The following is a 25,269-nucleotide window of genomic DNA, read 5'->3' as shown; positions in this document are numbered from 1 at the left end:
GCAACAAGAGAAACAGAAAATAATGTTTAACTGTTAGAAATTCAGGGCCAGAAGAGACATGTTTCGTGGGTCTACCGGGCCGGGAATATGGTCTGAAGTGACAATAAAGCAGATTGGAGAACAGGAAAGAAACTTCTAGAGAAAGTAGACAACAGGGACCTGTTCCAGTTGAAGCATGTCTTTATGTCTCCTAGAATGGTAGTTCTCTGTGGTGGTTACTCTCTAGAACTACCTGAAGAACGTTTGAAAACCCATTTCCAGACCTTTCACAAATCCTGCTGAATCATAAAATGACTTACACAGCTGACTCAGCACCTGCCCATGAGGCTTTCACCTGTCCACAGTGAAAATATCTATATAATGATGGCAATAGTGCTTTCTTGAAAGGGACTATCTTTAGTTCTCAGACCATGGCCATCTTAATTTTTAATTTTATGGTGATCACCTATTCCTCCTTTTATGAAATTATTGTGATAAAAGATGCTACTTCAAAAAAGGTTCTTAGCAAAATAAAAATTAGCTAAACTGTTGTTCAGTTTTGACCTTGGGTAATTTACCAGGACTTAAAATCTGAGTGATAACATGTAACAGTGTGGTTTTGTACAGATAAAATGAGAGAATGTATAGAATATGCTTGGTACATAAATACTGAAGATGTCCTGTGTTATCCGGTGAGATACTTAGGTTTGCAAAATTTGACTCCCACTGCTTAAGCAGTAAAGTTGATTTATTGTTCCAGGTAAGTGAAAAGTGTAAATCTTGTGGTGGGCCTCAGGTATTGTTTAAACAGGACTCTAGTTTTACTTCCCTGTGATTCTTTCTGTTTTGCCCTCTTCTGTATTTTGGTGTTGCCTCTGGACTAGCTTCTCAAGGTGGCTGCCAGGATCCACATAGTGAGAGAGAATGCTGTTCCTGAAACCAGTAACAGAAGTACAGTCCTCAGGAGATGGGACCACCCCTCAGCCATGACTGCGGTCAGGGAGTCCCATACATTGACTCAGTCAGCCCTCTCAGTTAGCCTCAGTTAGCCTGTTCCTTAACACAGCGGGACCAGTCCTTGAGGCTGGAGATGCTGTAAATCCCATAAAAGCCACCTGCACACAGTGGGCAGGAGAAAAATTAAAGTTGAAAGAATTCCCACAATCCCTCTCCATAGCCGTAGTCCCAATATACTTGCTGACTGCATACGGCAGCCCCCTTCACATACACTTCCTGCCTGCTATAAAGCACTTGAGTTAAAATGAAAGAAGCTGCCAACATTGCCTTTAAGGAAAATGTTATTCGCTTTATTTCATATTAGAAGTACTAAAATGTTGCTACTGAAGTTTGAAAGCTATGGAAAATTAGAAGAGGAAAAACAGGTTCTTAGCCTATCAGAGAAGATAACCATCTTTAAAATGTAGTGTCTTATCATTGTCTCTCTCTTATGTGTGTGTATGTTGTATGTTACCTACAAGTTTTTTTATATTTTGCTATAAATTGCGTTTTAAACTATATATATATATATATATATTTTTTTTTTTTTTTTTTTTTTCTTGACTGTAAGAGAAATATCTAGTCAGGTTTTTTAAATGGGAACACTGAGAAGTGTGAAAAGAAAAGGAAGGAAGGAACGAAAAAAAAATAGGATCCTTACTGAGATACCATCTCTGTTTTTCAGTGTGCATCAAATATTTGCTTTATGTAGTTGAGGTAGAGCTATTTATACCTGTGTTTTAAGCATAATTAACAAAGAAATGCTCATTTGTCTTAGATGACAGATAATATTTACCACTGGATGGTTTATTAGTCTTTCCCCATTAAAAAAAAAAAATGACTCAGGTAATCAATATGAGTTTGAAAGATGTGGAAACTTATAACTCAAGCTTCTTAGTAATAAAAATGACCACTATTGCTGTATGTAGTCCTGTTTTGTGGAAAAGAGGAAAGGGGCTTGTGTAGGATAATTGTCTCAGTGTGGTTCACAACTTAGTGAATAGTTTAGCCATTTTTGTCTCTTAATTTTTTTTTTTTAATCAAAGCAGTATGTGCATATAATTCTAAAAGACAAGTACAGACACAGAAGCCTTCTGCTCCACCTCTTCTGGGGGACCCCACCCCTCCCATTTCATCTCCAGAGCAATAACCACTTTGAGTTATTTTAACTGTGCCTTGTAGATGCTGCCATCTTGTTTCTTGATGCTTTTAGTGCCATTTACAATTACTGGCTTTGGACATTACTTATTACTTCCCCGCTCTAACAGATGAGGATTTCGCACTCTCTCACGGCTCCCATCCTCCAAATATTTTTACATCACACTTTTTGGTTAAGTCAACATAAATTGTTTGTATTGTCTTGTCCATGTAAATATTGTTTATAGATGAATATGTAATTTATTACGTTACATTTCTTTTTTTTTTTCCTATACCTTTGGTTTCCTGAGTTATTTATCATCTGGTTTCGTTGTTGTTATGTTTGTTTCATGTTCTGTACATCTAGCATTCCTCCCCAAAATCTTAGTATTAATTTTTAAAAATTGAACTATCTTACTGAAATGCAAAACATATCAATAGAGCCAAACATATCAAGTTATCCTTGCTTTACTTGCTAGTTTTTTTTGTGCTGTCCCCTCACCCCTCCGCCTTCCTGACAGATGGACTTTTTTCTAGGCACCCTGCATACCTGTCATGGTGAGAATTTCGCTTGCCACTCTTTTTTGTTGACTATTTTCTGAACCTAAGATTTCCCCTCTTTCCTTCCCTCATATTTGTAGAGCAAACCAAACATCAGAGCGCTCTTTTTGGAGAACTTGCTTGATAAATTTTTATTCACTCACATTCAATAGGTAGTTTGGATAGGTAAATAATTCAAGGAAGGCTAGACATTTTCTCATGGTACGTTAAAGGCATTCCCCCCCTTTTCTGGCATTTTGGGTTTGCACTTACCTTTCCTTGAATGTGATCTCTGCTTTGTCTCTGGAAGTACTTACACCTAACAGGGGTGTTCTGAAATCTTACCATTCCATGCTTGGATGCCTCTCTCTTTTCATTCATTGTACCAAGAACTCATTGGGAACATGTTCACAAGTAACAGGATATTTTCTTATATTATTTCTTTAATATTTCCTCTTAACAATTTGTGTGTGCTCTATCTCTATCTCATTCTCTTTCTGGAATTCTTATTGTCCTGATTGTGAACCTCCTGTGTTGCATGCTTGATTTTCTTATTTTCCCTCTCCTGTGATTAGTCTTTTTGCCTTTTATACTATTTTTAAAAATTCCTGTATAATAAACATACTGTGTTATAGTAATTTCAGGTGTACAACACAGTGATTCAAGAATTCTTTTTTTTTTCTAAGTATGTTTATTTATTTTGAGAGAGAGAGAGAGAGAGCTAGCGAGGAGGGGAGGGTCAGAGACAGAAGGAGAGAAAGAATCCCAAGCAGGCTCCGCACCAGCAGCATGGAGCCTGACATGGGGATCTCACAAACGGTGAGATCATAACCTGAGCTGAAACCAAGAGACATGGTAGCTTAACTGACTGAGCCACCCAGACGTCCTGTGATTCAAGAATTCTATTCAAGAATCTATTCTTGAATTCAAGAATTCAAGAGCACCTGGGTGGCTCAGTCAGTTGGGTGTCTGACTTCAGCTCAGGTCATGATGTCATGGTTTGTGGGTTCAAGCCCCATGTTGGGCTCTGTGCTGACAGCACGGAACCTGGAGCCTACTTCGGAATGTGTGTCTCCCTCTCTCTGCCCCTTCCTCACTCATACTCTGTCTCTCTGCCTCAAAAATAAATAAATGTTAAAAAAAAAAAAAAAAAAAGGAATTCTATCCATTACTCAGTGCTCATCACAAGTGCCCTCCTTAATCCCCATCACCTATTTCACCCATTACCCCCCCCTCCCCACCTCCCCTCTGTTAACTACCAGTTTGTTCTCTATAGTTAAGTCTGTGGGGTTTTTTGTCTCCTTTTTTCTTTGTTTGTTTTGTTTCTTAAATTCCACATATGAATGAAATCTTACTGTGTTTGTCTTTCTCTCACTGATTTCTTTAGCTTAGCATTATGCCCTCTAGATCCATCCATGTTTTTGAAAATGGCAAGATTTCTTTCTTTTGTATGGCTGAGTGATACTCCATTGTCCTTTGATACTATTTTTTTCCTGGGTGACTTCCTCAACTTTATATTCTAAACATTCTATTAACTTAAAATTTTTCTGCTGACGTGTTTTTGAATTTCTGTGAACTTTTATTCTTTTCTTGCCTCTTTACTACTTTTACTTCAATGACGTACTTTTCTTGATTTATGGATACGTGATCTCTCTTAGCTTCCTGATTATATTATTTATAGGTTTTTTTTTTAAACACAGTTTTTCAGTCCTCCACATTTCTCACTCGTCTACATTAAATTTTATCTTTATAAAAAATGTTAATTTCTATTTTATGTTTTGGAGATAGCACTCACATTCCTAGGGGTAGTTGGCTGTTTGTTCGGATTCAAGTTAGAAGCTGTTCGCTAATGGAAGCCCCTTGCACGTGTATGTGAGGGGTATGGTAGTTGACTTGAGGCCTTACTACTGCAGGGTGAAAGGAGAAGATCTTAGCTGTACAAATCTCTATATTTGTCAGTTTTCTACAACTTCTGTAAAAAATTACCACAAACTCAGCTACCACAGATTAAGCCAGCACAAATTTATCTCAGAGTTGTGTGGTTCAGAAGCCCAAAATGGGTCTCACTGGAGTAAAATCAAGGTGTGAGCAGGTCTGAGGTTCTTTCCAGAAAGTCTATAGGAGAATCAGTTCTCTTGCCTTTTCTCCTTTCCAGTGGCTGGCCACATTCCTTTTTCTCATTGCCTTCTTCCATGTTCAAAACCAGCAGTGGTTAGTCAGGTCTTTATTACATCTTATCACTCTGACCCTGACTCTCCTGCCTCTCCCACATTTGAAACACCCTGTGGACTACTTGAGGCCACTCAGCTAATTTAGGATAATCTTCTTATTTTAAGGTCTACTGATTAGTAACCTTAATTCCATCCGCAACCTTAATTCCCCCTAGCCATGTATGTGTTCACATGTTTGGGGGATTAGGACAGGAATATCTTTAGGGGGTCACTATTCTGCCTACCACACATTTCAGTTTCCTGTCTGATGAGCTCTTCCAGGAAGAGAGCAAGGAATAGGGCTGATATGTTTTGGCATTTTATACGAATTTTACGTACCCTCCCTGTTTTTTTGCAAGGGCTCACTTCCCGTTCTGTGGTGTGTATTGTTTCCCGATGTGTGGGTTCTCTATGGTTTAATTAATCTGGAAAATGAAACTCTGGCTCTCGCCAAAGATGGAAATCCATCTAGAAGTATAAAACCTGCCTAGGAGGGTGATAGTTTCCTAGATGGGAGGGAGTGGGGGTGGTCATGTTGTGTGGGTGCTGAATGGCTTTGCACTATGGGATAAGAGGATGTGGGATACTAAGAGCTGGGTTTTTTGGTCACTTCCTCAGGCTTTCAAATAATCTCTCCTTTTTCAATTCTAGCCACCACTCCCACCATTTTAGATACCTCATGTGTTCCTAAGCCTTCTTAGGATCCATCTATCTGCTTTCCTTCTTCCAAATTTATTGGCCTCCTCTCTTCCATAATGCCTTCTCACATTATTTTCCCTCCCATGGGCTTCTCTCTTCATCGCTTTGTTTTTATTTTAGTGAGATTTTTGGAAGGATCAGAGATAAACAAAAGTAATCATTAACCAGAAGCTGTTGATCATTTTTAAACAAGTGATAAAACTAGACAACGACAGATATTATTTAAGTTGTCACTAAACATGGAGAGGGGTTCTGTATGAACTGAGAGGTACAGAGTTGCAGGTAAACATTCGTATCTGGCTAATTGGAAAAGAAAATGAAAAATGAAAAAAAAAAAAAAGGAAAGAACAGAATAGGGAAGCAGTGCAGATGAAGATTATTCCAACACTGTGGAATCCATCTGATACCACACATTTTCAACTGGGTTGATGAGAGGAATCCAGACTAAATAAGAACAACTATGCAGTTTCTTTCATATCATTACTTCGGCATTTTGGAAATCTTAATTTTGAATCACCTCTGGGTTCTTGAGATTGTAATTCCAGGACATGATAGTTTCTGAGATAAGGCACATCTAAGAATCCCTTTCTTTGCCCTCGTGCCTGAAAGACAGCTTATACAAGTATAAGGATTTTTAGTTATTTTTTTTCTTTGAATCTCTTTAGATATTTCGCCGTTGTGTGGGGAAGGCGGTGTTATGCAGGCATTTCATGAAGCTGACCTTTTGTTCCTTTCCATAGAGCCTGCCTATATGCTTCTGAGGCATTTTCTTTTTTCTTGAAATCATAAATGTAAACAAATTTGAGTTATATGCTATTAATAGTCTAAAAATAATAAACAGTGAAAGTTATTTTAACAAACATATTGACACATTTTTGAGATTAGGGTAAAAAATGCAACAGTGTTATGATCGAGGGTGCTTTGTATCAAATACAAATTGTCCTGCTTAATGATCTGTCCTAATTAAAAGCTGTCTTAATTTTTAAATGGGATTCTCTACGGATTCACAAGTGGGATTATCAATTAAAGGCCAGCTAAAAGCTGAATCACTTAATTATCTGGAAATTTCTTACTTTAAAATTGTTTAAGTCTATGTAACTAATTTACCATCCTTATTTGAGAATGTCAAAGCCGTAAAGGCTAGTGTTTACCCTTTCTGTACGAGCTGACATATAGGTGGAGCTTTAGGTTTTATTATGGAGAGTAGACATTGGTAAAATCCTACTTGGCCATTTTATAGGCCGAAACACTATTTCACGTGATTTAATTACCACCTTTCACCTTTTTTTTTCACTTTGGAGAAATCCTCTATTCAAATCACAAGTGGTACTTTGATTCTTCCTAAGAATCAGGGTGTTGTTTCGGGGTGTTATTTTTATGAGCTATCGAGTCCTTAAAGGTATGGCCAAATGCCATTCATGTCTGTATTTGCAGGCCAGGCCCAGAAATTAGCTCGAAAGACCTTGAGTGTGGGTGAACTGTGGATAATGTGCATTGATAGCAGAGTATACACTTAAGCCAGGAGTCACAACAGCCTTCCTCCTATCATTGCATGTTCCTCTGGCCTCCCAGAGCAGATATTCTGACCTCTGGCCTTAGTTGTGAACTTCTTATCTAGAGACGTGGATCGTAATTGAGCATACACAGAATATTTGCCTTTGGGAGGCCTATTGCCTGAGTCACCATGGTACTCTCAACAGCGTATTTGACAACATCTTGAGAGTTTGAGGTAAGGGCTAGGATACCTGTTGTGAAGCTATGGTATAGTTGGATCAACAGCTCAGTATAATGCAAGTACTGACAGAGATGAGAATGAAGTCAGGTCCTGAAACCTGCTTAGAAGGTGAGATTTACCTGGATGGCAGGACTGGAGAACAACACAACGCAGCAAACAGTGAATTGCTACATTCTCTCTGCTCAGAGCGTAATGAATTTAGATTCATATGCCCTAAGAGAGTAAGAGAGTCTTCATCATTATTGAGGCATTGCATTTTTAGGGGCATCACTATTCTCTTTGTATTCTCAGGGTGTGTGTGTGTGTGTGTGTGTGTGTGTGTACGTATATACCTGTATATATATGTGTGTGTGTGTGTGTGTGTGTGTGTGTGTGTGTGTGTAGTAAATGGCACTATATTTTATCCCTGTTGAAGATTTAAATGTTTACTCTTCATTCTCCAGTGGGGGATTATTTTTTTAAGTTTATTTATTTTGAGAGAGATAGTATGCACACTTGGGGGAGGGGCAGAGAGAGAATCCCAAGCAGGCTAGGCACTGTTAGCATGAAGCCCGATGCTGGCCTGATGTGGGGCTCCATGCAGGGCTCAAACTCATGAACTGTGAGATCATCACCTGAGCCAAAATTGAGAATCAGATACTTAACCAGCTGAGCCACCCAGGTGCCTCACCAATGGAGAATTTTTTGATCATGGTCTCTGACAATTCCTTTAATGAACAAGAGAAGACCTGTAAAGAGCTGGAGTATTTCAACAACCATCAACTTGTTACAAGTTGTTGTTACATCAACACTTGTAAGCAGAAACGTCTAAGGAATGGCCAGGTCATTGACTTTACCTAACAGAAACCAAGTATATAAAGAGTTAATCATCCTAAATGACACTCTAAATATTTGTTTCAGCTTCTGGCCTGGCCACAAGCCTGTGAGAGATCTGGTTAGTGTTTAGGAAGGGCCTTCCTGATGGGTGGGAGCAAGCAATCCTCCTGCCTACTCTCAGTTTGCTCCTCAGCAGACTTCTCCAGTCTTTCCCAGAAGAATTTCAGGATTGGGATGGCTCAGATTAATCTAAATCATTTGGAAAAGTTTTCATTCAGGTCCTAACCCCATGATGAAATGTACATCAAAACTGAATATGATCACAAGTAACAGCCATGGAAGAATCCTTAAATACCTCCTACTCTGGGATTATTTCTTTATGGTACAAGTTGGAATTAAAGGCAATATGTAAAGTTCTGCCAGGCAATAAGTAAAACAATAAAATAAAAATTCAAAAGAGTAAGTAAAAAATAAGGAATCTCTTTCAAATTCCTCCAAGAATTATCCTATTTATGTGTGCCAGGGGTCTCCTGTGTATAGCTTCCAAACTCTATGGCATCGATATTCCTGGTAACTGATCTATAAATGTTATTCAATCCAATGCATTTATAAATAAATAGCTAACATACATTACTTCTAGGTGGCAGTCATAGTTCTATGTGCTTTGCCTATGTTGACTACTCAATCCCGTTATTCCTATTTAAGAAATGAGGCACTACAAAGATAGTAACTTTCTCAAGGTGGCACAGGTAGAATGCAGAAGAACTAAGATCCAGTCCCAGGCAATCTGATTCCAGCATCAAAGTGCTTCATCACACACAGTAATACCTCTCTAAAAATTGTAATTTGGTACCCATATTTATTCAGTCCTGTAATTTTAAATGGAGTTTCCTGAATGGAGGTGGAAAGCAAAGGAGAGCTGTTCAAAACTGTTAGGATCAAATGTCATACTGCTGTGTTCATTTAAAACAAACATCTTCACATTCCTCATGAGTACAAAGTAGTGTGTCCTCACCCAGATACATTAAATTGGGTGTTCCAGAAATGGATTTGAGCTCAGAATCTTTCATGATTATAGATAAAGTGAATTGGGAGGACCTTATCTAAACAAATTGTTTGGAGCTAAACACAAAGCTCAAATTAATGGTACAACCTAGAAATGCTCTCTGAAAGGCTAAATCTTTGGATTTTTATGCTATGTGGAAGAGGAGTGGGTTCTGTTAATAGGACAGACTTCGTGCAACATATGTTAAGAAAAAAAAATTGGAAGCACTTAAAAAAACACAAGTTGGAAGCTCAATCTTGCAAAAAAAAAAAAAAAAAAGAAAAGAAAAAAATCCTTAAAATATTTTGGAGCTTTTAGGAGAAAGTCAATATTAAAATTAGTACGAACATGAGAAAGGGCTTTATGAGTCGAGTGACTGTTGTTTTTCTAAATGTCAGCATGGAAACCCAAACAGAGAGGTGAGTTGGGTCCCTGGAAAGACTGACTGGGAAAGCTGAGTGTTAAGTTTGTGACGTGGTTGATGGCAACCAAAAATTGTCAAGTGCATGATGACAAAGTATTTCCTGGAACTAGGGGCAGCTTCAAGACTTATAAACAGGGATGATGTTGTGGGGGCCCGTGCTTTAAACCTGGACGGGATCTATATGTGGCAATGTAACTAGTGGTTTGAAATATGTTCCCAGACAGAGGTCTCTGGAATTTGGAAGCCATTCATAGATGGTTTGAGCTGAGCTTTGTACTGAATTGACAATCTTTGTATACAGCAGAGGAAAACAACCAACTTTGAAACATAACCTGCTCCCTGGTTTTATCTTGACATCATGGAAAACAACCAAGGAAATGTCCTCTGCTTTCATTTTAATGTCACGATCTTGCAAATATAATACTCAGCTCTTAACAGAGACTAGGACTTACTTCATTACAGCTTTTAGGGTTTCATCCTGAAAATCATATTTAATTGAATTCTTACCTTTAATTCAAGATGGTGTGACCCCCTACTCTAAGGAGAGCAGAGAAGTGTGTTCTAATTCAAAGTTACAAACCTCTCCACCTTAGTTTTCTCATCTATAACAAGAAACCATTGAGGTGCCTGGGTGGCTCAGTCAATTGAGCATCTGACTCTTGATCTTGGCTCAGGTCATGATGTCATGGTTGGTGGGACTGAGCCCTGCATGAGGCTGTGCACATATCAACAACAACTGAGTTTGACCATGAAGACAAAAAGAACAACAAAAACCCCACAAACTCTTATAGAAGGTTGAGACCAGTTATTCTTTTTTTTTCTTTTAAAGATAAGTTTATTTATTTTGAGAGAAAGCAAGAGTGTGCAAGCCTGAGCAGGGGAGGGGCAGAGGGAGAGAGAGAGACAGAGAGAGAATCTCAAGCAGGCTCTGTGAAGTCAGCACAGAGCCTGACTCGGAGCTCAGTTTCACGAACTTTGAGCCACCCAGGCACCCCTAACTTACTTTTTAATCAACTTACTTTTTAATCTAACTTTTTCCTAGGAAATAATTTCCATGAATTACATATTAATATAAACAAATTAATAAAATAAAAATTAAAAATGCCCACATACCACCTAAAAGTATCTCATGAACTAACAGCATTTAGAAAGTCCTGACATAATATGGGGCTCCCGGGTGGCTTGGTAGGTTAAGCGTCCAACTCTTGATTTCAGCTCAGGTCAGTAACTCACCGTGATGAGATCTAGCTCCCGCATTGGGCTCTGCCCTGACAATGCGGAGCCTACTTGGGATTCTCTTTCCCCCTCTCTCTCTGCCCCTCTCCTGCTCCAGTTCGGGCTTGCTCTCTCTCTCTCTCTCTCTCTCTCTCTCTCTCTCATCTCTCAAAATAAATAAACTTTAAAAATAAAGGAATGACTGGTCTAAACTTTCTATAAGAGTTTATGGATTTTTTGTTGTTTCCGTCCTCATGATCAAAGTCAGTTGTTGATATGACCTCCTTAGAGTGGCTATTAGTTCCATTAGAAGAGAAGAGATTATATAATATATAGAATAATATGTAATATACACACATGCATATTATATATAAAATATCAGATAATAATAGATAAAATAGGTAATATATATACATAATTCTCTTAAGTGAATGTGATGCCCAAGAAATTTACCACACTATAAACTAAATAAGAAACACTCTGTGAAAACCAGAAAAGAAACTTACCTAGCTTCCCCAGTACACTTCTCCAAAACTGATTCCCGGCAGAGTTTAGAAAAGCACTTTGCAAAATATCTGAAACAGCAACCTGAATAGAGTTGTGACTCCTTCTAAAGCCTTGGGTGTTTCTGGCTCATACCTTACGGTTTATGTTACCATTTACAGAAACAATGAAGTGTTTTTGTTTAAAAGTCTTTCCCCTCTAATTAAACAGAGATGGAACTGAGCCAACAATGGAGTTCTGGAAGCTGACAAACTGAAAATGTCAATAAGCTATTAGAGACATGCTCTGTCTAAAGATATTAGGAAGTTGCATTGATCCTGAATTCTTAAGAAGAGAAAAAGACCTACAGATCCGAAAGTAGGCCTTAAGAGGACCTGGGAAAACTTAGCCTGATCATGTTCTTTCCCCCTTAGCAAACTCTTTCTGACAGTAGGCCAGAAAGAGAAAGCCAGGGCTTGCCAGAGTTTTAGGAAGGAGGAAAATTCCACACTCCTTTAATTATGCAGCATTTGTATTCTCTCTATAGGATCTCCTACACCTTTTGTAAGGTAGAAAAAAATGTGTTTAGCAGAAATCCGTCAGAGCTCAGAAAACAGAGCAGCCTGGTTGCAGGCAATGATTTTGTCTTTTATGTATTTTTATACTTGGGTTGGGGGAGGGATCCTTTATCCATTAACCACAGAGAGGTCTCCACATCCATGAAACTTTTACCTAACCCCATAGATCTCATATTTTATAGTGATGGTTGCACAGCTTTGTAAATATACAAAAACCCAGTGAGTTGTATCCTTTAAATGGGTGAATTACATGGAATGCGAATTCTCTCGCAAGAAAGTTGTTATAAAAAGTGTTAGTGTGTGTAGCATCAGCTGGGATACAGGTTCTTGAGTTTCAGCCCAAAGGGCAGAATCTCTAGACGCTGAGTCCAAGCAGCTGTTGTTTAAACAAACGTATCGAGTGACTTCAGTGAGATGACCTAAGTCCACACTTTTTAAGGAAATCTAAGAGATTATGTGTTTTGCTACTTCCCTAAACAAGAAGAGAAATCCCCCTGACGTTCACAATGACCAATAATCGATAGACGAGTAGCCTTCCTTCAGAAATCTTAAATTTGACCCAATTCTTAATTCCCCCTTTTGAATGTGAATATTATCAGTCTTGTAGGGAACCATGATAAATTTTTACTGGAGCTAGGTCAGGTGTCCTTTCAGATAACTTACGTGAACATTTAACAGGTCACAAAGGAATTTCTTGTACATTTTCTTACTTAGTCCTCACAAAGACCCTGTTGAGTTGGAGGAGCCTTCAAAGCCACCCATCTTTTACAGACGGGAAAGGGGAGATTGAGCAAAATTAAATGTCTTGCCCAAAACACCTAACAGATAACTGACCAACCTGCTTGGATATCAGGTCTTTTGACTCCTATTTAAGCCCTCTTTTCACTATAAAAACCTGTCTTAAAAATGCTTCTTCAGTATGGCCTGCCACTAACCTTTAGAAGCTACTGTTTGAGCACATTTATGAAGTTGCTGTCGTTAATTATGCTTTAAAAAATGTGCATCTTTGGGGCCGCCTAGGTGGCTCAATTGGTTAAGCATCTGACTTCGGCTCAGGTCATGATCCACAGTTGGGGAGTTCAAGACCCACATTGGGCTCTGTGCTGACAGCTCAGAGCCTGGAGCCTGCTTCGGATTCTGTGTCTCCTTCTCTCTCTGCACCTCCCCCTCTAGCACTCTGTGTCTCTGTCTCTCTAAAAAATAAATAAACATTTTCTGTTTATTAAAAATGTACATTTTTTTGCTTTGCAGCACAAAAAGAAAATGCACAACTTAACACATTTCCCCCCAATTCTCTGTGGCAGTTTTTGTCTAAAAACTGGATTAATGTAAACCAGCAGTGGGGAACATATGTGAGTGTGTGTGCATATGCATGTGTGTGTGTTGAGAGAGAGAGAAAGAGGACACATATATTGTGTCTCCGTGTGTTTGTGGAGAGAAGGATGGAATATTATTTTAACGTGAAAGTACAAAATAGGATCATTTATTCATTTGTATGGGAACTATTAAAAGAAACTAACATGTATTGGATAATTATTATGCTATAAATCTACTTGGCTCCTGTCCGCAACCCACCCACCCCCTCATTCCTTAAAGACGTGCTTCTGGCTCACTGCCTGCTTCACTCAGACCCCACTGTTTTCCCGAGGTGAAATAATGTCCCTTTGAATAGCTACAGCCTCTCAATTCCTTGATCATATGTATATTAACCTTTACCTCCATTCCATTTTAGATATCCACCCTGAGGGCAATGTCATCACCCTGACTTTGAAATTTATTCCGCAGATCCCACTGACCACAGCTGGCTCAATTTGACATCAAGGAATTCTGCCAGCATCTGGTCAACCCATTCATTTCTTTACTTCCTTTCCGGAAAACCTGAGATTTTGTGTTTATTTCTTCAGTCCCTACCCTTATCCATTCCCAAACTTCCTGGCCCCATTGTCCTTTTGTTGAAGGCACCTAACAGAATCTCGACTCAGACAATCTGGCATTTCCCTTTCTCTGCGCCTACTGTGGGCCAGCAGCTGTCTGCAGTCCTCTCTCCAACGTCCTCTTGCTTTCAGTGCTGCCTGGAACCCTTCCAGCTCCTTTAGAGTTCCCATTTTCATCAAAACTTTAAATACAGTCACTTGGCCATGAGACCAAGGAGATCAACTTTCTTCTTTACAGAGAAAACGGAAGCATTTTTCATGGAAATGTTTTCAACTGATTATCTCCAAATCTATAAAATTAGCTGCATCCCAGAACACATCTTTTGCTACAGTAAGATAGGTATGTCTCTCTTTTACTGAAAGCAGACACTTATAGTACTCTTCACATATCTTTGTCGTCTCCCTCTCTTCTGACTCCTTCATGTTTCCAATAAAACATACAAAATCTTCTCGTATCTTAAAATGAAAACAAAACAAAAAAGGCTTTCTTATCCCTAGGTGCTCTTCAGTCTGCCATTTTTTTCACTTAGTTGCTCAAATTAAAAGCTTTGGAATCATCACTTATTTCTTCCTTTTCCTCCATATACAACTGGTATGGAGGCCCTGCTAAACCCATTTCCTCAATATCTCTTTGTTCAATGGTATCCCTTTCCAATACAAAGGCCCTAAATCAGTTCTGTTCAACAGAAATATGATGTGAGTCCAATGTGTAAAATTTTCAGCGCTCTGGTGGCCACAAAAGTGGAAACAATGGAATTAATTTTAATGTATTTTATTTCAGCCAGTATGTTAAAATTGTTTTCATTTCAGCATGAGGTCATGATTAAAAATCATCAGTGAGATATTTTACCTGCTGACTTTGGATTAGCCCCATTTTAATAGGCATAGGCTGCTAATGCCACCATATTGGATAGTGCAGCCCTAGATTCTCATCTCTTGCCTGAGTCCATCAGGTCTTCGCCGCTGCCAGGAGGAAGCTTCCAGTGGTTTTCTTGCTTCTTGTTGGGGCCCCTTCCCACATGTTCTGTATACGACAGCCAGAATATTTTTTTTCTAAAAATAAAATCTCATGTTGCTTTCCTGTGTAGAACTCGGCATGGTTTCTCACAGATCTCTGTGCATTTTTGATATTTAAAAGGCCCTTGGGGCGCCGGGGTGGCTCAGTCGGTTGAGCGTCCGACTTTGGCTCAGGTCATGAACTCACAGTTCGTGGGTTCGAGCCCTGCATTGGGCTCTGCGCTGCCAGCTCGGAGCTCAGAGCCTGGAGCTGCTTCTGTGTCTCCTTCTATCTCTGCCCCTCCCCCACTTGTGTGCTGTCTCCTGCTGTCTCTCAAAAATGAGCAAATGTAAAAAAAAAAAAAAAAGAAATTAAAAATTAAAAGGCCCTTGACTATTTCCCAGCTTCAACTCTTCCTTTTCATGTTCTACAATAGAGCATATACCCTCCCCAGTAAACTTATTTGTGTTCCTTAAAGCCATTACGACCTTCTTGATGGCTAGGTTATTGCATATTCTGTGTCTTCTGCTTGGAATGCTCTTCATCCTCCAATCCTCACTCCTCTCCAATAGGTTAAGTGCTGTGCATACTTCACACATCTACAAAAACCTTCCTTCATGTCCTGGAACTGGACTATGGGGTCTTCCTGTGTATTCACATGCAACTCTTAGTTTCTTCCACCATATCCTTTATTACACTATTGCTACTTTCTTTATATTTGGCAGCCTCCCCAAGGAATAGAACAGGGACAGCACTTGGTCATTTTTTATTTTTTTATCCCTAGCTCCACACATAGTGCATGGCATATGGTAGGTGATCAGTAGATGCTCACTGAATAAATGAAGGAGCAAATGAATAAATGCAATCTTTTTTAGTACCAGAGAAGAAAAAAGAGAACATTTCCTGTTTGTAAATTCTCCTGTGATTTAAAAGTATTTGTGTGTCTTGTCTTTTCCTGATTCCTTGGACCTCCACTAATTTCCAGATGAACTTGCTTCAAAAGAAATTGTTTATTTAAAGCAGGGATTAAAAGGCAAAGAGCATGAAATAGCCCTTTTACTAGAAGAAAGACAGGAAAACTTCCCACAGAGAATAATGGTGAATCGCATAGCATATATTAACAATTATCGTTTGATTTTGTAGTGAAATAACTGTTATTAATGTTAATCAATGACTTCCCTGTCACTAAATCTAATGGACATTTTATTTTTTTTATTTATTTAAGTGTTTATTTAGTTTTGAGATAGAGAAAGAGAGAGAGAGTGAACGTGATTGGGGTGGGGGTGGGGGCAAAGACAGAGGGAGACGCAGAATCCAAAGCAGGCTCTAGGCTCTGAGCTGTTAGCACAGAGCCTGACAGGGACACGGGACTCAAACTCACAAACTGCAAGATCATGAGCTGAGCTGAAGTCGGACGCTTAACCGACTGAGCCACCCAGGCCCCCTCGGGTGGGCATTTTAAATCTTTGATAGCTTACCTGATTTCACAGGTGATGGTATTTGAAAACCAGATCTCTGAAACCTCACTCCTCTACCTTTCCTTCTGTCTCCCTGGCTCTTTCTTCTCATTCTCCTTTCTCCGACCTTACCTGTTAGAGTTCCTGAAAGCCAGATCTTCAGTCCCTTTGTCCCATTCTCAACTCTGTCCCTATTTAGTCCCATCCAGTCCCTGACTTTCTTTCTCTATACTAGTGTTTCTCAGTGCCAAACCTCTGGTCTCCAAATCCAGCATCTAAATATCTACTCAAGATCTCCCTTTGGAGAGATGACTATACCTCAAATTGAACAAAATAACAATAGAATTAATGACCACCTATAAAACTCACTCTCCCTCCAGTGTATTCTGTTTTATTGAACGATACTATCATGCACATAATTACTCAAGCCAGAGCCCTGGGAGTCATCTTAGATACCTCCTTCTCTCATAATCCATATTTCAAATATCTCCCTAAGTCAAGCAACACATAGTGAATTAATGTTAGGAATATTTTACATTTATAAACATACAGAGTTCTTAAAGTAAATATGTATTACATATTACATATTATCATTATTATATATAATATTGATATTATATATTTATATTTTATATATATATATATATATAATTTTTTTTTGCAGAGGTATGGAGTTTTTTCTGGGGGGTCCACACAACATTTATCTAAATGCTGTTAAGGGTAGAGGATTTTTATTATCCTTTTCTACCCTTTTGTATATCAGGGGAAAACTTTTAGTTTCCCAAGGGAGGATAGGGGCAACATCATAGGTGACATCTTAATTTTTTTTGTTAACGTTTATTTATTTTTGAGAGACAGACAGATTATGAGCAGGACAGGGGCAGAGAGAGAGGGAGACACAGAATCCAAAGCAGGCTCCAGGCTCTGAGCTGTCAGCACAGATCCCGATGCAGGGCTCGAACCCACAAACCGTGAGATCATGACCTGAGCCGAAATCAGATGCTTAAGCGACTGAGCCACCCAGGCACCCCATAGATGACATCTTTTTTGTTAGCCAAGAGGGACAAGAAATATGAGCACTTTGGATACCAGTTAACACTTACATCCCATTTCTCATTTTTTTAAAGGAGTTTGTAACATAATAACCAAAGTCTAGAATTGGAGGGGAGCAGCAGGAAGTACGGTCTTTGGATAGTTAAAATACAGAAGAACTCCTGAGAAAGAATATTTCATTTTGTTGTAATTGCCTTGTCTCCATTTCCCTTTGGGTGATAAACAAGCCAGGAAGTTCTGTATTCTTTCTTTACCTGGAATTAATAAAACTGAAGATCGCTGGCCGCCATTCAGCTTGTCTGAGTCCAACCTTATTGGCAGGGCTCTGAACGCCCCAACATAGTGTTACAACACCGCTTCTATCAAAGTCAGTCTCTTTGGGTCACATGGGCAGCATATGTCTATGTGCTTACCTGTGTTCTGGGAAGAATAATTCTTTTTAGTAACTAGAACTTAGCTTCTATTGTGAGAAAGAGAGGTTCCAAATCAAACATGAAGAAAGTTTCTCTCTCCTAAAAGTCTGGATGCAGAGAGCACAGGATGACTACTCAGTTGTTAGGGATCCAGGCTGCTCCCATCTTCCCAGATGTGGACTTGACCTTTCAACCTTCACTTTTCTCCAACCCTCACTTAGCTACATTTAGCCATGAGGGTAAGGTCTAGCTAAAAGGATGTGAGGGGAAATGATGTTTGTTTACAACTTCTGGCATGTGTCCCTAAAGGAGGACAATTTGCCTCTTCCTCCATGCTACTGCTTGGGAGGGTAGGAAATGTCATTGTTTCTGGCCCTCATAGGTCCAGCTAAAAGTCAGGACGTTTATTATAGAAAGGAGAACAGCAGCCTTTGGCACATGCATAGAAAACATCTATTCAGCCTGGGGATACAGATTGAAGGGTGAGGTAATCTTGGTTTGACTTCTGCTTTCAGCATCTGTACCTGTGTGAACTTGGGCAAGTTCAGATGTTCTTGTTTGTTTCTTCCTTCAATACTCCATGCAAAACTCCATTGTAGAATCCGTCAGGTCTCGTTGCAACCTACATTTGTGTTCCCCTGTGCTTCGTTCAGTGCCCAGCCCATGGCTTGCACTTCCTATTCTTGTAACGGTCATGGGAGACAGTAGATTCCCTATCTGTGTCACAACTATTTGCTCCTTTCCTTCTATTTTCACTGCTTTCATCATCCACTTTCTTTCTTTTGTGTACCATCTGTTTTCTCTTTGGATTAGGTATGCAGGATGCATGTATAATGCCCCTCTGGCACATTAATTCCATTCCACTGTTAACATGTTCCATTCCTTTATAAACCCCTCCCCCTCCCACTTTTTAAAACCTTATTAAGGTATATATAATTTACAAATCATAAAATTCACACATTTTAACTGTACAATTAAGTAATTTGGGGTAGTTTTACTGAGTTGTATAACCATCATCATGATCCAATTTTAGAATGTTGCAGAATATCTTCCTTACCCCAATAGAATCCCTTGTGCCCATTTACTCTTAAACACCATTTTTTAGAAACAAGAAAAGAAAAAGCAGCTTCCTACTTGAAATGGTAAGCCAGAATGTATCATATGCCTATTGAGAACTTAGTGACTGTTAGTGCTATGGAGACTTCTTATAGAATAAAATATAATACCTAATATCAAGAGGGGAGCTAGTTGGCAAGATCAGACCTCCAAGACCACCATAAGAAGTATGTATCCTATTTCCAGCTTTTGTGAATAGGCCAGTAGTATAAGACTACAAAACTTATCGTGAACAGATTATCTGAATTTGGAAAAATCTCTCAGACCCCATACAGATATTTTTTTCTCCTTCCAGTTTTAAAACACCCTTTCTTAAACTGACTGACCATTGATAGTTTCCAGAAGTATGGGCTTTTTCTAACATCTCTTCTCTAAATGTCATCTTAAATATGTACCTCCTTCTGTTTCCATCTATTTGTAACCAGAATCTAAATTATAGAATTTGCATCTTTCCAAGTAGGATCTAACTTGCTGTTCAATAAATACTTCTAATCCTAAATGCAAATTATGGCCACTGTAATTTTTCACTTTGGGATACTTATGGAAAAGAGTAGTGTTTATTAACTTTCCCTGAATTAAATGTAACCAGTAGCTATTTTGGCCTTCAGGTTGTTATTAATGATAATTAACTGTGGTGATGAAGAATTACTAATAGTTATGATCCTGAGGAGTAAAATGATGTATTTTAAAGAGCTCCCTGTACCTTTAGGTGTTGAATAAAGCAATCCAGTCTTTTTTTTTTTAATTTCATCCAGGAAGACACTGGCCATTCCCGGGTGCCAAGTGCAGATTACTCTTCTGCCTACCCCTTTCCTGTTCTCCTCTGGAGCTTTTCTCATGGCTAGCAGCTCAGCAGAGACACCTCACCTAGAGGAGACAGGTGATGTTAGGTTAAGAAATGCTTGTGTTAGCACTTGAACACATGCCTTCACCAGTTTTAGTTTATTTATTTTGAAAGGCAGAGAGCATGAGCGAGTGGGGGAAGGGCAGAGAGAGAGAGGGAGAGAGAAAGTCCCAAGCAGGCTCCACACCGGCAGCGCAGAGCCTGACACAGGGCTTGAACTCATGAACCAACAGATAGTGACCTGAGCGGAAGTTGGACACTTAACCGACTGAGCCACCAAGGAGCCCCAACCACCGGTTTTATTTTAGATGGGAAAATAGGGAAGACAACTTGGAATGAGTCACCTTCTTTTCATCCTCTAGCAACACGAATTCCCAAGTGTGGGGGGGCTCTGAGCAAGGAGTCCTCTGTTGTCAGAACTATGACAGGCTTGGCTGCTCATACGACGGGGTGAAGAACTTGAGAAAGGATGAACTCGAATGTTGTGGTTCTCTACCTTGGCGGCATATGGGGCCAGCTGGGGAACCTTTTAAAAATGTTCAATGACCACCTTCAGAATGGTTAAATCAGTATATTTGGAAATGGGATTCAAGCATCAGATTTTTTTTTTTTTTCTAAAGCTTGCCAAGTACTTCCAATATGCAGTCAAGGTCAAGAATTACTGGGCTAGTAATAGACCTCTCGTTTTTTTTCCCTCCAGTTTTATTGAGATATAATTGACATATAACATTGTATTAGCTTAAGGTGTACCACATAATGATTTGGTATATGCATATACTGCAAAGTGATTAAAAGAGTTAAGTTTTGTTAAACACCATCCCTGGCCATCTCTTCTTGACATGCAAATAGCCATCAAGCAGCAGCGCCGCCCCCCCCCCCAGGCTTATTTGTTCCTTGCAGTCACCTGAGATTCTTTTTTTAATTTATTTATTTAAAGTCAAGTTACTTAACATACAGTATAGTATTGGTTTCAGGACTAGAACCCAGTGGTTCATCCCTTACATAGAAGACCCAGGGTCTGTCACCCATTTAGCCCATCCCCCACCCACCTCCCCTTCGGCACCCCTCTGTTTTTGTATTGAAGAGTCTCATGGTTTGCTTCCCTGTTTTTGTCTGATTTTTCCTTTCCTTCCCCTATGTTCATCTGTTGTGTTTCCTAAACTGCACATATGAGTGAAATAATATGATATTTGCCTTTCTCTGACTGCTTTCGCTTAGCATAATACATCCCAGTTCCATCCACATTGTTGCTAATGGCAAGATTTCATGATTTTTGACGCCAAGTAGTATTCCATTGTGTGTGTGTGTGTGTGTGTGTGTGTGTGTGTGTGTGTGCTACATCTTCTTTATCCATTCATTAGTTGATGGCCATTTGGGCTCTTTCCATATTTTGGCTATTGTTGATAGCGCTGCTGTAAACATTGGGGTGCATGTGTCCCTTCAAATCAGCATTTTTGTATCCTTTGGATAAATACCTAGTAGCGCAATTGCTGGGTCATAGGGTAATTCTATTTTTAATTTTTTGAGGAACCTCCATACTTTTCTAGAGGGGCTGCACCAGTTTGTAGTCCCATCAACAGTGCAAAAGGATTCCCCTTTCTCCACATCCTCACCAACATCTGTTACTTCCTGAGTTGTCAGTGGTATTTCATTGTGCTTTTGATTTGTATTTCCCTGATGATGAGTGATGTTGAGAGTCTTCATGTGTCTGTTAGCCATCTGGATGTCTTCTTTGGAGAAGTGTCTCTTCGTGTCTTCTGACCATTTCTTTACTGGATTATTTGTCTTTTGGGTGTTGGGTTTGATAAGTTCTTTCTAGATTTTGGATACTAACCCCTTATCCATTATGCCATTTGCAAATATCTTCTCCCATTCCATCAGTTGCCTTTTAAATTTGTTGATTGTTTCCTTTGCCGTGCTGAGGCTTTTTGTCTTGATGAGGTCCCAGTAGTTCATTTTTGTTTTTGTTTCCCTTGCCTCTGGAGACATGTTTAGTAAGAAGTTGCTGTGGCTGAGGTCAAAGAGGTTGCTGCCTATTTTCTCCTCTAGGATTTTGATGGTTTCCTGTCTCACATTTAGGTCTTTCATCCATTTTAACTTTATTTTTGTGTATGAAATCACCTGAGATTAAACATCTTTTTTAATGTTTATTTATTTTTGAAGGAAAGAGAGAGAGTGAGCAGGGGAGGGGCAGAGAGAGAGGGAGACACAGAATCCGAAAGGGGCTCCAGGCTCTGAGCTGTCTGTGCAGAGCCCCACTCCAGGCTCCAACTCACAAGCCAAGAGATCATGGCCTGAGCTGACGTCAGTCTCGCTTTAGCCGACTGAGCCACCCAGGTGCCCCAAGGAATCACCTGAGAGTTTAAAAAGGTACTGATGCCTGGACCCGTTCCTTGAGATTCTGATTTAATTGGTTTGGGGTTGGGTTCTAGCAAGCATTAGCCTTCTTCAAAGGCTCTGCCAGTAATTCTAATGTGCAGTCAGGAGGAAGAACTGCTAATTGGACTGGGAATAAATATTTTAGCTTATAGCCAGCACTGAGGGGAACACGCCCTGTACCTGCTGGACAGAGTGCCAAGAGTTCAAGCAAGAATGTGAAAGGGAAGGTGTAAGCACAGGAAGAGAGAAACATGACACGCTTCAAAGTGGGGGCCTATGGTCAGTCCTTGTGCGTGGTGTGTGTGTGTGTGTGTGTGTGTGTGTGTGTGTGAATGATGTGTGTGACAAAGAAAGAGGGAGATCGCGAAAGGCAAATTTGTCCCCAACCAAGAGAAATAGGAGGGTAGAAGATAGAACTGAGTTGGCTTTTTTTTTATAGTCTATAATTTTGGACATTTGGCCAGCGTCTCTTCATCTGTGAGCAGAGTTGGTGCAGTTTTATTTGCATAAAGAATAGATGTGATCCAAGTTTTCCTGAAAAGGCTCCCTAATCCAAAAATGTGCCTCCTATTTCACCTTTCCCATCAACCACCGTGGCTGAAAAAGTCCCCCGAGTTAGAGCCTTTCTTTTGGGTTAAGCCAGGCCAGTAAATCAATGTGATATCCTCTGTTGGCTTTAGAGTTTAGCTTCATTTTTGTTGTCAAATGCATTTACGTAGACCTTGGCTTGGTAGGATATGAGTGAGAATTTAAAAAGAGACTTCTCTAGGCTTCGCTCTGAAATTTCAGAATTGCCTGAGAAAGAAGGGAGTTGTCCCCAGAAAGTGAGTTTCCTCAGGTGACAGAAATAAGCCCTAACTTGAGGGAGGGGTCTAAAGACAATGGCAAGGTAAGGTGACCAGAGGCCAAGTACTTCCTTTACAATTAACTAATTGCTGCGGTTGTTATTTGCCCCGGTGAAAACCGTGAGGGTGGAGAAATGTTTTTATCCCTGTTTCCCAATTCAGAGTCAACTGACACGTTCATCTTTTAGTGCCTCAGGATGGAATCTAGGGTTTGGTTTGGAAATGTTCTGGCTTGGAGCAGAGCTCCTAATGGCTGTCCCCTGACGTGGTTTGTTTTTTGGGGTTTTTTTGTGTGTTTTTTTTGGACATTCTGTATTATTGTATTAGATCAGCATGTGGCTTGTTTTAGTTAAAAACAAAATCTGATTATGAGCCATTATTTGTTTAAATTACTGTAAGCAAGCGCAGGAATTTATTTATTTGTAATCTAAGAGTTGATGATGCGGCTTGTGGTTTACTCAGAATTATTCTGAAACTTCTCTCCGCTCTGCCTTTTGGACTGCTGACCACTTCATTTATGAGGGGTATTTTCCTGCAACGGAAGTGAGTAGAACTTCTAGGCCCACCCGGTCCTTGCTACCTGTTGGGTCTGGTCTGCCTTCCAGGTGGGCTGGAAGTGATAGCTATCCAGGGCCCCTGACACCAGATCTCTCCCCTCCTCCTATCAGGGTGCCTTCGCTTGCCTTGGGGTGGTGTCAGTTTAAACTGCACCGGAAGGGTCAAACACACATCATGCGGCTAGAATGCAAGTTAGCTCATTGTATTATCTCGCACTCAAACAACTGGAGAGAGGCAATTTCCGAGGCAACAGGACCCAAATAGCGTGTCTTCATTTGGGGCTGGGAGTGCAATTAGTGGTTAGGGAGGGGAGGTGTTCAGTGACTTACTTTATACTATCTTAACCTATTCATCAGATGGGTCCAAGGTGTAAAAGTATCAAACAGAGAGAGAAAAAAAATCCATTTTTAGCAGGTTCCCCTCCCCGACTTAACCATCATTTCGATCTAATTAAGCTACAAAGAGGGTGGCGGTGTCACTTTCTTTCTTTCAGTTTGGTCCCCATGGAAAAGAAGAGCATGTTGTGAAATCATTTACACCTCCAGGAGTTTGGTGGAGTAGCCCCCCACATAACCCAGTTTATGGGAGTTGGTGTGAACAGGTCGTTTTCTTAAGGGGGTGGGGAAAGGTAAAGGCCTAAGGTTTTCGAGCGCGCACGGAGGGTCCCCAGCGCTCTACTCCAGGAGCAAGTGTAGGTGGGCACCAGGGAGACGCTGACGGCGCGGCGCAGGCCCTCAGTCCCGACTCCGAGTGCCGGGGGAGCCGGCGGCAAGGCGGCGGCGGCCTCGCGGCCCCGGCGCCTGCGCGGTAAACCCGCGGAAGGCCCCAGCCCTGGGTCGCTCTGCTCACGACCGTCCCGCCCCCGCTGGCGCGGCCGGGCACCCCGTCGCTCCTGCTGCGCGCTCGGGGCGCGGGCGAGAGTTCTCGGGAGCTCGTTCTGCTTGTGCCGCGGAGCCCTGGCCGCGGCAGGTCCCGAAGCGCCGGAGGAGCGGCCTCACACCGGGGTGGGAAGAGTGGAAACGTGCGGCATTGACGCTCACCGAAATCAGGTCGTGAAGCCCTACTAATTTGACCAGCGCCACAGAGACTGAATGAATACCTTTACCAGAAAGGGGTTTCTCGGCTGGGGGATGTAGCTCAGTGGTAGAGCGCGCGCTTCGCATGTGTGAGGTCCCGGGTTCAATCCCCGGCATCTCCAAACAGCCGTTGTCCCTTTTCTTTTCCTAGTACAGGAAACACTACACGTAGACCTTTTGCTCACAGAACAGTAGGGCGTCCAAGAACAATCTAACAGTGAGGCAGAGAAACAACAGCGAAGCCCAGGGAAACGGCCTTTTAAGTTGTAAGTAAAAGCGAAACCGGAAATTGCCCCGACACCTCTTTCTTTGTTTGCATAAAACCAACTTTTGGGTATGGTTACCGAACTTGCTTTGGGATCCTAACTTACACAGTTAGAAAGTAAAAGGAAAAGCGAAGTTGCATTGGCCGGGAATCGAACCCGGGCCTCCCGCGTGGCAGGCGAGAATTCTACCACTGAACCACCAATGCTCACAGGAGGAAGTGCTTCCCATACTCTAATAGAAGAGATATTTCCACGTGTGCGCTGATTCGCTTCTGTTTGTAATTATATGTTTATGTATTCAATATTAAATAAAGCAGTGGAATCTGTAATTAAATAATTATCATAAAATATTGGGAAAACATTCAGATTGACAAAAAATCCAATCCTATTAACTTCTGTTGAACTTTATTAAGTGATTCTTCTGAAGCTGATCGCGGTGAAGCAGGCAAATGGAAATTTTGTTATGTGTGTACA

General features: G+C 40.5%; 2 non-coding genes across 2 annotated transcripts; one reads left to right on the top strand and one right to left on the bottom strand.

Annotated features, from left to right (window-relative positions):
* Positions 1–24,579: 24,579 nt before the first annotated feature.
* TRNAA-CGC (transfer RNA alanine (anticodon CGC)) lies at positions 24,580–24,651 on the top strand. The gene has a single exon. It is a non-coding gene; the product is annotated as a tRNA-Ala (tRNA).
* Positions 24,652–24,930: 279 nt separating this feature from the next.
* TRNAG-GCC (transfer RNA glycine (anticodon GCC)) lies at positions 24,931–25,001 on the bottom strand. The gene has a single exon. It is a non-coding gene; the product is annotated as a tRNA-Gly (tRNA).
* Positions 25,002–25,269: the final 268 nt, after the last annotated feature.

Source organism: Panthera pardus, unplaced genomic scaffold (assembly GCF_024362965.1).
Source record: "Panthera pardus isolate Hobbes unplaced genomic scaffold, ASM2436296v1 HiC_scaffold_10, whole genome shotgun sequence".
Lineage (NCBI taxonomy): Eukaryota > Metazoa > Chordata > Mammalia > Carnivora > Felidae > Panthera > Panthera pardus.
This window is presented reverse-complemented; position numbering and strand designations above follow the sequence as displayed.